The sequence below is a fragment of the Erythrolamprus reginae genome, unplaced genomic scaffold, assembly GCF_031021105.1.
Source record: "Erythrolamprus reginae isolate rEryReg1 unplaced genomic scaffold, rEryReg1.hap1 scaffold_272, whole genome shotgun sequence".
NCBI classification, from domain to species: domain Eukaryota; kingdom Metazoa; phylum Chordata; class Lepidosauria; order Squamata; family Dipsadidae; genus Erythrolamprus; species Erythrolamprus reginae.
The window spans coordinates 39,766-52,643 of record NW_027248638.1 but is presented as its reverse complement, the minus strand read 5'-3'; the positions used below and the strand labels follow the sequence as shown (position 1 = coordinate 52,643).

Below are 12,878 nucleotides of genomic sequence, written 5' to 3'. Positions count from 1 at the left end.
ATTTTATGGTACCCCGCCGCCTCAACATACCCACGTTGAGCCAACATTCTTATTAAACAACTCGTACGCCCCAATCCGGGACCTAATTTCCCACTTAGAGTGACCCTGACCCGAGAAAAGGCAGATCTAACTGCCATCCATTAATTTCAAATTAACCGCATACTCATGCTCTATCCTCGAGAACCTAGTAAAATCAATTACATGGCCTTGTCATGGCCAAATTACAATCCTGTGGTTCTCAGTGCCATACGCAACCCAACTTACCCTACAAGAAGCCACAGGACCCACAATAGAAGAAGTAATCTTCCTACATGACCATGTATTATTACTCACATGCTTAATATCTATAGTAATTTTAATATTTACTATCACCGCAACCTCAACAGCCCTAACACACAACGACCCAACAGAAGAAGTAGAACAACTAGAAGCAGCTTGAACCGCTGCCCCTATTATAATTTTAATTCTCACAGCCCTACCCTCAGTTCGATCTCTTTATTTAATAGAAGAAGTATTTGACCCTCATCTAACTATTAAAACAACCGGACATCAATGATACTGAAATTATGAATATTCTGATAATACCCAAACATCATTTGACTCTTATATGATTCAAACAGAAAATTTACAAAGCGGGGGCCCGCGCCTTCTCGAAGTAGACCACCGCATGATTATACCTGCAGGCCTGCAGGCCCGCATTATTGTAACCGCAGAAGACGTCCTTCATTCCTGAACAATTCCATCTCTTGGAGTAAAAGTAGACGCAGTCCCAGGACGCCTTAACCAACTTCCCTTAACCACATCACGAGTTGGTGTATTCTTTGGCCAATGTTCAGAAATCTGCGGGGCCAACCACAGTTTTATACCAATCGCAATTGAAGCAATCCCACTACCTAATTTTGAACAATGATTAATTAAATAGTCACGGAGAAGCTTTTATAGCATTAACCTTTTAAGTTAAAGAAGAAACACACTTTCCTCAGTGAATGCCCCAACTGGATACAGTTTATATTTTTCTAATCTTTACATGAACCTGACTTGTTATTTATTTAATAACTCAAAAAATTAAGACCTTCCTGCTAATTTCAAAAAAGAAAGACCAACAAACTAAGCCCAACACACCCAGCCCCCATGAATACAAACCTATTTGAACAATTTAAAAGCCCAGAACTCTTATATATCCCAACTATAATTTTATCTATACTTATCCCACTCCTATTAATACACCACAAACCTAAACTCTTAGGAAACCGAATAACAACCGCCCTTACATGAACTTTAAAATCCACTACAACCAATATAACCACACAACTATCCGAAACAGGACAAAAATGATGTCGTATCCTTATAAGCTTACTTTTTTTTATCCTGATATCCAATATTCTAGGCCTCCTTCCATATACCTTTACACCAACTTCCCAATTATCAATAAACATAACACTAGCTATCCCCATATGAATAGCCACAGTCATCACCGGAATGACCAAAAACCCATCAACCACACTAGCCCACATGCTCCCAGAAGGATCCCCAACCCCTCTAATCCCATTCATAATTATAATTGAAACTGTTAGCCTCATTATACGACCCCTAGCACTAGGAGTCCGACTCACAGCTAACATTACAGCAGGTCACCTACTTATAACAATAATTAGCTCAACCGCACTTAACTTTTCTTTCTCCTATGTTTCTCTAAGCTTCCTCATATGAGCTCTACTTTTTTTATTAACTATCCTTGAATTAGCAGTAGCCTGCATCCAGGCCTATGTTTTTGTATTATTAATTATTTTGTACTTACAAGAAAACACATAATGACCCACCAACTTCACCAATATCACCTAATGGACCCTAGTCCATGACCTCTAACTGGAGCCATAGGCTCCATACTTATAGCCTCTGGACTAGCCATCTGATTTCACACAAACTCCTCCTCCATCCTTAAACTAGGACTTCTAACTACTATACTTACAATAATTCAATGATGACGAGATGTTGTCCGAGAAAGCACGTATCAAGGACATCACACAAAAGGAGTACAAAAAAATATACGCTATGGTATAATCTTGTTTATTACATCAGAAATTTTCTTCTTCCTAGGATTCTTCTGAGCCCTATACCACGTAAGTTTAATTCCAACACCAGAGTTAGGTTCAGAATGACCTCCTACAGGGGTGGTCCCCCTTAACCCCATAGACGTCCCACTCTTAAACACAGCAGTATTACTCTCATCCGGAGCAACAATTACATGATCCCACCACTCCCTAACAAAGGGAAATAAAAAAGAAGCAACCCTAGCCCTCATTATCACAGTTGTCCTAGGAGGTTACTTTACAGCCCTCCAAGCAACCGAATATATAGAAACCCCATTTACCATTTCAGATAGTGTTTACGGCTCACTTTTCTTCGTAACTACAGGATTTCACGGACTTCACGTAATTATTGGCACCTCTTTTCTAATGGTCTGCCTACTACGTCTAACCCATCATCACCTTACAACCACCCACCACTTTGGTTATGAAGCCGCAATCTGATATTGACACTTCGTAGATGTTGTTTGACTATTCCTCTATGTCTCAGTATACTGATGAGGATCCTATTTCTTTAGTATACCAGTATTAATGCCTTCCAAGCATTAGGCCCCACAAGGGAAGAAATAATTAACTTTATAATCTTTATTACTCTCTCTCTTCTAACAACTGTCCTATTATACTTCATTAACACGTACACCACCTCCAAACCAGACACTAATAAACTCTCACCCTATGAATGCGGCTTTGACCCAACAGACAACGCACGCACACCAATTTCTATCCAATTCTTCTTAGTCGCTATCTTGTTTATCCTCTTTGACCTAGAAATTGTACTCCTCCTCCCTGTCGTATGAAGCATAAACACCAACCCCCCCTACACCACTTTTACCCTAATCATTACCCTCATCACCATTCTCACACTAGGCCTACTATATGAATGACTACAAGGAGGCCTAGAATGAGTAGAATATTTAAGGTAGTCTAATCAGACACCCGATTTCGACTCGGGAAATCTTAATCATTAAGCCTTAAAAATGGAAACAGCCAAAACTATACTATTTATAGCCTTTACAATTACTATCACAAGCCTTTCCATACAACACAAACACCTTATACTTGCCCTCATATGCTTAGAAACAATAATGCTTATTGTATTTTCTATGTTAGTAATATTTACCTCAACTTCAACAACCACAACACAAACCCCCATATCAATTGTAATACTATCTTTATCTGTGTGTGGAGCCGCCGTTGGCCTCAGCCTAGTAGTTGCAATCACACGCACTCACGGAAATGACTTCCTAAAAAATCTAAGTCTACTATAATGCTTAAAATTTTATACATAACCTCTATATTAATTCCTACTATCTTTACTATTAAACCAAAAATACTCTACACAACATCAATTTCCTACACATTCTTACTCGCCACACTAAGCTTAAATTTACTAGAACCAACCTCCAATAACCATCTTTTTCTTGACTCAAGCTCAACCCCTTTATTCGTACTATCTTTCTGACTCCTACCAATTACAGTAATAGCAGGCCAACATGCAATAACCAAAGAGCCAACTCAACGACAACGAACATACCTAATAACAATCGTACTTCTTCAAGTATTTATTGCAGCAACATTTACAGCCTACAACCTCACACTAATATACATTATATTTGAAGCCACTCTCATTCCAACCCTTATTATTATTACCCGATGAGGACAACAAGCAGAACGACTCACTGCAGGAACCTACTTTATACTTTATACCTTAACAACCTCAATACCACTTCTTATAGCAATCATTTTCCTCAACAACTCCTCCAACACCCCAACACTGTTTATCCAAACAGCACAAACCCCATGGCAGCTAAGCGAGCTATTATGAATAGCCTGCTTAGCTGCCTTTTTAGCGAAAATACCAATCTACGGATTACACCTATGATTACCAAAAGCACATGTTGAAGCCCCCATTGTGGGCTCCATAGTACTAGCCGCAATTTTGCTAAAACTTGGAGGATATGGAATTATACGCTTAACACAAATCCTTCCCGTAATAAAAACTGATATATTTTTACCATTTATCGTGCTAGCTCTGTGAGGGGCCACCCTAGCAAACCTGACCTGTCTACAACAAACAGACCTTAAATCCTTAATCGCATATTCATCAATTAGCCACATAGGCCTAGTAATTGCAGCAATCGCTATTCAAACACAATGAAGCCTAGCCGGAGCTATAGCCCTCATAATTGCCCACGGTTTTACTTCCTCAGCACTATTTTGCTTAGCAAACATCACCTATGAACGAACTAAAACCCGAATTATAAACCTTACACGAGGGTTTCATAACCTCCTACCAATAATCACAATATGATGACTTTTAATTAACCTAATAAATATTGCAACCCCACCCAGTCTAAATTTTACAGGAGAACTGCTTATTGCATCCTCCCTGTTCTATTGATGCCCCATTACAATAACTATATTTGGAATATCCATACTAATTACAGCACTATATTCCCTTCACATATTTTTATCTACACAAATAGGCACACCCCTTACTAATTCTAAAATCGCACAAACACACTCACGAGAACACCTCCTCATAACCCTCCACACACTACCACTAATATTAGTCTCTATAAAACCTGAACTTATATTTAGGTGCGCGTAATTTAAATAAAATGTCATGCTGTGACCATGATAATAGGAGTCTCTCCTCACACACCACGAGGGTGTCATAAGATCTGCTAACTCTTTTACCTGGAACTAAACTCCAGCCCCCTCTACCAAAGGATAGTAGTATTCCACTGGTCTTAGGCACCAAAACCCTTGGTGCAAATCCAAGTGGTAGAATAATGGACCTTATCTCCCCAACAATTATACTTACTACTTTCTTATCCCTAATTGCACTAATCATACAACCACAAACAATACAAAATATAAAGAAAAACCTTATATTATTATTTTTTCTAAACTTAGTCCCTATTAACCCCCTCCTTAACAATAAAGAACTTACAATATCATTCCCACCACTAATTAATGTAATGACAGAAAACATTAACATCTCTGTTACATTAGACACCCTATCACTTATATTCTTTCCCATCGCCCTATTCATTACATGATCTATCACAGAATTTTCTATTTGGTATATATCATCAGACCCCCTCAACAATAAATTTACCAAGTACCTACTAATCTTTTTAATTACTATATTAACTATTATTTCAGCAAATAATCTATACCAACTTTTCATCGGGTGAGAAGGCGTAGGAATTATATCTTTTCTCCTAATTGGATGATGATCTGGTCGCCCAGACGCCAACACAGCCGCACTCCAAGCTATTGCCTACAATCGCATCGGAGACATTGGCCTTATTTTAACAACCCTATGACTAATAACTTCATCATCTATTAACTTACAAGAACTTATCTTTCAACACGAAATAATATACACCATTCCAACAATAGGCCTATTAGCTGCAGCCATGGGAAAATCCGCACAATTTGGCCTACACCCCTGACTTCCTTCCGCTATAGAAGGCCCAACCCCTGTATCAGCCCTACTACACTCCAGCACTATAGTCGTAGCAGGAGTTTTTTTACTCATCCGACTTTACCCAACATATTGCAACAACAAAACCATAACTACAATCTGCCTTCTAGTAGGATCTATAACAACTATATTTGCTGCAACCGCAGCAACAACCCACTACGACATTAAAAAGATTATCGCACTATCAACCACAAGCCAACTAGGCTTAATAATAACCATAATCGGCCTCAATCAACCAACACTAGCTTTTCTCCACATAGCTACTCACTCTTTTTTTAAAGCCTTATTATTCCTATGCTCAGGATCATTTACTCATAACCTGAATAACGAACAAGATATCCGAATGATAGGAGGCCTAACAAAAACAACCCCTATAACCTCATCATTTATTACAATCGCTAGCTTCTCCCTTATAGGCATACCCTTTCTAACCGGCTTTTACTCAAAAGACACCATCATTGAAACAATAATAAATTCTTATACCAACTCATGAGCCATAACAATGATCTTCATCGCCACCATTATTTCTGCCGTCTACAGTACACAACTTATTTTATATTTACTCTCCAAATTCCCACGAACAAACCACACCACTAACAAAGAAACAACAAACATCATCACCCCCCTTCTACGTCTAACCGCTGCTTCAACCTTAATAGGTACTCTAGCAAAAACCCTAACTCTACAAACCACAACACTAATTACTATACCAACCATAATTAAACTCACAGCACTAATTGCTACACTTACAGGAGCCTCTCTATCAATAGACATACTCAACACCACCCTCCATTCTAAACCAAAAAAAACAATTACATCCAACCACTTCTTCAACCAGCTAGCTTTCTTCAATATCCCCCACCGAATACTAACCATACAAAGTATAAAACTTAGCCAACAAAAATCCAATGAGCTTATTGATCTATGAACGCTCGAAATACTAGGACCTAAAGGCCTATCAAACTCAATCACCCCGACCATCCACCTCTCAACACAACAAAAAAATATAATCAAAAACTTCCTCCCAATCTTTACCTTCACCATAATTTCCTCTATCCTTCTTCTCTAAAAGAACGCAGACCCCCCTTACAAGATCAACCAATTACTACCAAAATAGAAAACAACACCACAAACAAACCCCAAGAACAAACCACCAAACCCACACCACCCTTAAAATAAAAAACACAAGCACCATTTACCTCTAAACACAACATCTCCTCTCAAACCGTATTAACTATTAACGCATCTAAGACCCAAACACCAACTCACCAAAAACCCAAAATAGCTAAGACCAAAACAAAAATAGCAAAAAACTTAGCCAACCACCCCCGTAGCATATCCACCTTATCCTTCTCTACACTCACACAATAACTAAAAATCACAACCAGACCCCCTAAATAAATAATATAAACTACAAAAGCCATAAAAGTACGACCAAAAACAACCATAAAAAGACAACAAAAAAATGAGACCCCTATAAGAATAATCACCCCTTGATAAGGAACAAAAATATAACCTAACACAGACACACTAAAAACTACAAATATTATTGACATATACACCAAATAATTTATTAAAACCATAATTTTTGCTCTATTAGAGACCTGCGGTACGAAAAACCACTGTTGTAATCAACTACAAAAATCATGCTCAACCAACACACACTTCTACTATTTAATCTTCTCCCAGTAGGAATAAATATCTCTACTTGATGAAATTTTGGCTCAATACTATTAGCCTGCTTAATTTTACAAACTTTAACGGGTTTCCTCCTAGCAATCCATTACACAGCTAACATCAACCTAGCCTTCTCATCTGTCATTCACATTATACGAGACACCCCCCACGGATGAATCTTACAAAACCTCCATGCCATCGGAGCTTCTATATTCTTTATCTGTATCTACATCCACATCGGCCGCGGCCTCTACTACAGTTCCTACCTAAACAAATCAGTATGACTATCAGGTGTTAGCCTACTTATTACTCTAATAGCAACTGCTTTCTTCGGATACGTTCTTCCCTGAGGACAAATATCCTTCTGAGCAGCAACAGTAATTACCAATCTCCTGACAGCCGTACCTTATATTGGCACCTCTCTAACAACTTGACTATGAGGAGGATTCTCAATCAATGACCCTACACTAACACGATTCTTCGCACTTCACTTTATCCTCCCATTCATCATTATATCTTTATCCTCCATCCACATTATTCTTCTTCACGACGAAGGCTCAGGCAACCCACTCGGAACCAACTCAGACACAGACAAAATCCCATTTCACCCCTACCACTCATACAAAGACACCCTAATATTATCTATCCTTATCTCCCTCATACTCATCACTATTTCCCTCGCCCCCAACATCTTTAACGACCCAGATAACTTCTCAAAAGCCAATCCAATAGTTACACCCCAACATATTAAACCAGAATGATACTTTCTATTTGCATACGGAATTCTACGATCAGTCCCAAATAAGCTAGGCGGGACTTTAGCACTAATCTTATCAGTCTCCATCCTAATCTCAATACCATTTACCCACACCTCTTACATTCGATCAATGACCTTTCGCCCATTTGGACAACTCCTATTCTGAACCCTAATTACTACCTTCATTACAATTACATGAGCAGCCACTAAACCAGTAGAACCCCCATTTATACTAATTAGCCAAATAACCTCTCTACTCTACTTCCTATTCTTCATTATAAACCCCATTCTAGGTTGACTAGAAAATAAACTCTCTATACCACCCACATGCCCTGGTAGCTTAACTCACAAAGCATTGTTCTTGTAAACCAAAGACGGGCCCTTCCCCCAGAGCATCAAAGAGGGACTTCCATCTCTAGCCCCCAAAGCTAACATTTTATCTTAAACTACTCTTTGATTGCCCCCTCCGGGGGTGTATCCCCAACCATATGCCCCCTCCGGGGGTGTATCCCCAACCATATGCCCCCTCCGGGGGTGTATCCCCAACCATATGCCCCCTCCGGGGGTGTATCCCCAACCATATGCCCCCTCCGGGGGTGTATCCCCAACCATATGCCCCCTCCGGGGGTGTATCCCCAACCATATGCCCCCTCCGGGGGTGTATCCCCGACCATATGCCCCCTCCGGGGGTGTATCCCCGACCATATGCCCCCTCCGGGGGTGTATCCCCAACCATATGCCCCCTCCGGGGGTGTATCCCCAACCATATGCCCCCTCCGGGGGTGTATCCCCGACCATATGCCCCCTCCGGGGGTGTATCCCCGACCATATGCCCCCTCCGGGGGTGTATCCCCGACCATATGCCCCCTCCGGGGGTGTATCCCGGCCCATAGATTAATGTATCTCTTATACATTAGTCTTACTTTGCTATGTATAATCCACATAAGTGATTTGCCCCATGCATATAAGCCAGTATTGTATAATAATGATTAGTACGATATGTTAGTATGTATAATCCACATTAACGATTTGCCCCACGCATATAAGCCAGTATTTTATATTAATGATTATTAAGACATATTGGTTTAATAGCACACTCCTTATCCACCTCATATTCTGGGTCGTTCCATGCACGGTACGTCTGGGGACGTGACTCGTTATTCATAATTACTCACGAATATCCTGTTCCAACTGGTATCCCATGATCTAGTCCAGCCCGAGAAATCCTCTATCCTTCAGCGTAAAGCATGGCAGTCCCGCTTTTCACGTCCATGTATTGTAACTCCTCCCACAGTGCCTTTTACGAGACCACTGGTTACTCTTTCAGGTTCATTTCGATGGCCCGGAACCATCCCTCATTCCCAGCTTTTTACGACGCCTTCATCGCACCCTCTATATTGGTACATACACCCTCATGTTTAGATCACGCATGCTCGATCCACCCCTGGTAATTTTTATTTTTTAACGGCTTTCTTCAACCCCCCCTTGCCCGCGGCTTCCTCTCGGACGTGTACAACTCCAGTTCATCTTGAGCATACCCACGTTCCAGTGCTTATTGGACATATTATTAATCTGGCATATTCCCCCATATATTACAATCTTTCCATGGTTTTTAGACATACTTTTCTTATTCCTACTACTCTCCAGCCATTCTCTACAAATTTTTATTGGATATTTTCCCACAAAACACTTTTTTGCAGCCTGATTTTTTAAAAATCATATCGTATTTTGAAAGACAAATTAATCAATAAAATCCAACAAACCCGTTTTCTTATAATAAAGCACCATTACATCTTGCATATGAACCCCTTTGTACTTTCAAAGGCACAACCCCTACATATCTGTGAAAAAGATTTCACATATTTATTAATTAATTATCCTATCTTATATTTAAATCCGGAGATTCTCTATTATAAATAGAATTCACTGTAAAAAGTATTTTTATACAATATTAATTAATTTGCCTTTACTAATATTAAATCCGGGGATTCTCTATTTCATAAAGAAATTATCTGTGAAAAAGATTTCACATATTTATTAATTAATTATCCTATCTTATATTTAAATCCGGAGATTCTCTATTATAAATAGAATTCACTGTAAAAAGTATTTTTATACAATATTAATTAATTTGCCTTTACTAATATTAAATCCGGGGATTCTCTATTTCATAAAGAAATTATCTGTGAAAAAGATTTCACATATTTATTAATTAATTATCCTATCTTATATTTAAATCCGGAGATTCTCTATTATAAATAGAATTCACTGTAAAAAGTATTTTTATACAATATTAATTAATTTGCCTTTACTAATATTAAATCCGGGGATTCTCTATTTCATAAAGAAATTATCTGTGAAAAAGATTTCACATATTTATTAATTAATTATCCTATCTTATATTTAAATCCGGAGATTCTCTATTATAAATAGAATTCACTGTAAAAAGTATTTTTATACAATATTAATTAATTTGCCTTTACTAATATTAAATCCGGGGATTCTCTATTTCATAAAGAAATTATCTGTGAAAAAGATTTCACATATTTATTAATTAATTATCCTATCTTATATTTAAATCCGGAGATTCTCTATTATAAATAGAATTCACTGTAAAAAGTATTTTTATACAATATTAATTAATTTGCCTTTACTAATATTAAATCCGGGGATTCTCTATTTCATAAAGAAATTATCTGTGAAAAAGATTTCACATATTTATTAATTAATTATCCTATCTTATATTTAAATCCGGGGATTCTCTATTATAAATAGAATTCACTGTAAAAAGTATTTTTATACAATATTAATTAATTTGCCTTTACTAATTTTAAATCCGGGGATTCTCTATTTCATAAAGAAATTATCTGTGAAAAAGATTTCACATATTTATTAATTAATTATCCTATCTTATATTTAAATCCGGGGATTCTCTATTATAAATAGAATTCACTGTAAAAAGTATTTTTATACAATATTAATTAATTTGCCTTTACTAATATTAAATCCGGGGATTCTCTATTTCATAAAGAAATTATCTGTGAAAAAGATTTCACATATTTATTAATTAATTATCCTATCTTATATTTAAATCCGGAGATTCTCTATTATAAATAGAATTCACTGTAAAAAGTATTTTTATACAATATTAATTAATTTGCCTTTACTAATATTAAATCCGGGGATTCTCTATTTCATAAAGAAATTATCTGTGAAAAAGATTTCACATATTTATTAATTAATTATCCTATCTTATATTTAAATCCGGGGATTCTCTATTATAAATAGAATTCACTGTAAAAAGTATTTTTATACAATATTAATTAATTTGCCTTTACTAATATTAAATCCGGAGATTCTCTATTATAAATAGAATTCACTGTAAAAAGTATTTTTATACAATATTAATTAATTTGCCTTTACTAATATTAAATCCGGAGATTCTCTATTATAAATAGAATTCACTGTAAAAAGTATTTTTATACAATATTAATTAATTTGCCTTTACTAATATTAAATCCGGGGATTCTCTATTTCATAAAGAAATTATCTGTGAAAAAGATTTCACATATTTATTAATTAATTATCCTATCTTATATTTAAATCCGGGGATTCTCTATTTCATAAAGAAATTATCTGTGAAAAAGATTTCACATATTTATTAATTAATTATCCTATCTTATATTTAAATCCGGGGATTCTCTATTATAAATAGAATTCACTGTAAAAAGTATTTTTATACAATATTAATTAATTTGCCTTTACTAATATTAAATCCGGGGATTCTCTATTTCATAAAGAAATTATCTGTGAAAAAGATTTCACATATTTATTAATTAATTATCCTATCTTATATTTAAATCCGGGGATTCTCTATTTCATAAAGAAATCATCTGTGAAAAAGATTTCACATATTTATTAATTAATTATCCTATCTTATATTTAAATCCGGGGATTCTCTATTATAAATAGAATTCACTGTAAAAAGTATTTTTATACAATATTAATTAATTTGCCTTTACTAATATTAAATCCGGGGATTCTCTATTTCATAAAGAAATTATCTGTGAAAAAGATTTCACATATTTATTAATTAATTATCCTATCTTATATTTAAATCCGGAGATTCTTTATATGTTATCATAGCTTATTACTAAAGCATAGCACTGAAAATGCTAAGATGGGTTTTACCTGATTAACACAAGGTCTTGGTTTTGAACCTCTAATTACCTTCACCCTTTAATTATACATGCAAGCCTCCCCACAACAGTGAATCAACCCACTAACATCTAGTACGAAAGGTATCAGGCAACCGCCTAAAACACCCAGCAATAAGCCACACCCACACGGGCATACCCGCAGCAGTAATTAATATTAAGCCATAAGCCTAAGCTTGACCTAGAAAAAGAGTTTTAGGGTCGGTTAATCTCGTGCCAGCGACCGCGGTTATACGATAGACCCAAGATAATTACACCGGCGTAAAGTATGACTAAATGACAGTAACACTATTAAGAAAGAAACCCCCCCCAGCCGTAAAAAGCCACAGGCCATATGAACCAGACCCTTAATAACTCAAACCTCACCAACTCATGAAAGCCACGACACAAACTAAGATTAGATACCTTACTATGCCCGGCCATAACACGACAATTAAACAACAATTTGTTCGCCAAATAACTACGAGTACAAACTTAAAATTTAAAAGACTTGACGGTACCCCATATCAACCTAGAGGAGCCTGTCCAATAAGCCGATACCCCACGATCAACCCAACACACTCTAGCCCTACAGTCTATATACCGCCGTCGCCAGTTCACCTTGCAAAAGAAACAAAGTGAGCACAATAGACCATATCTAACAC

General features: G+C 36.8%; 1 pseudogene; it reads left to right on the top strand.

Moving 5' to 3' along the window:
• The first annotated feature begins 4,882 nt into the window (after positions 1-4,882).
• On the top strand, positions 4,883-8,346 carry LOC139156095 (NADH-ubiquinone oxidoreductase chain 5-like; annotated as a pseudogene).
• The last annotated feature ends 4,532 nt before the right edge of the window (positions 8,347-12,878 follow it).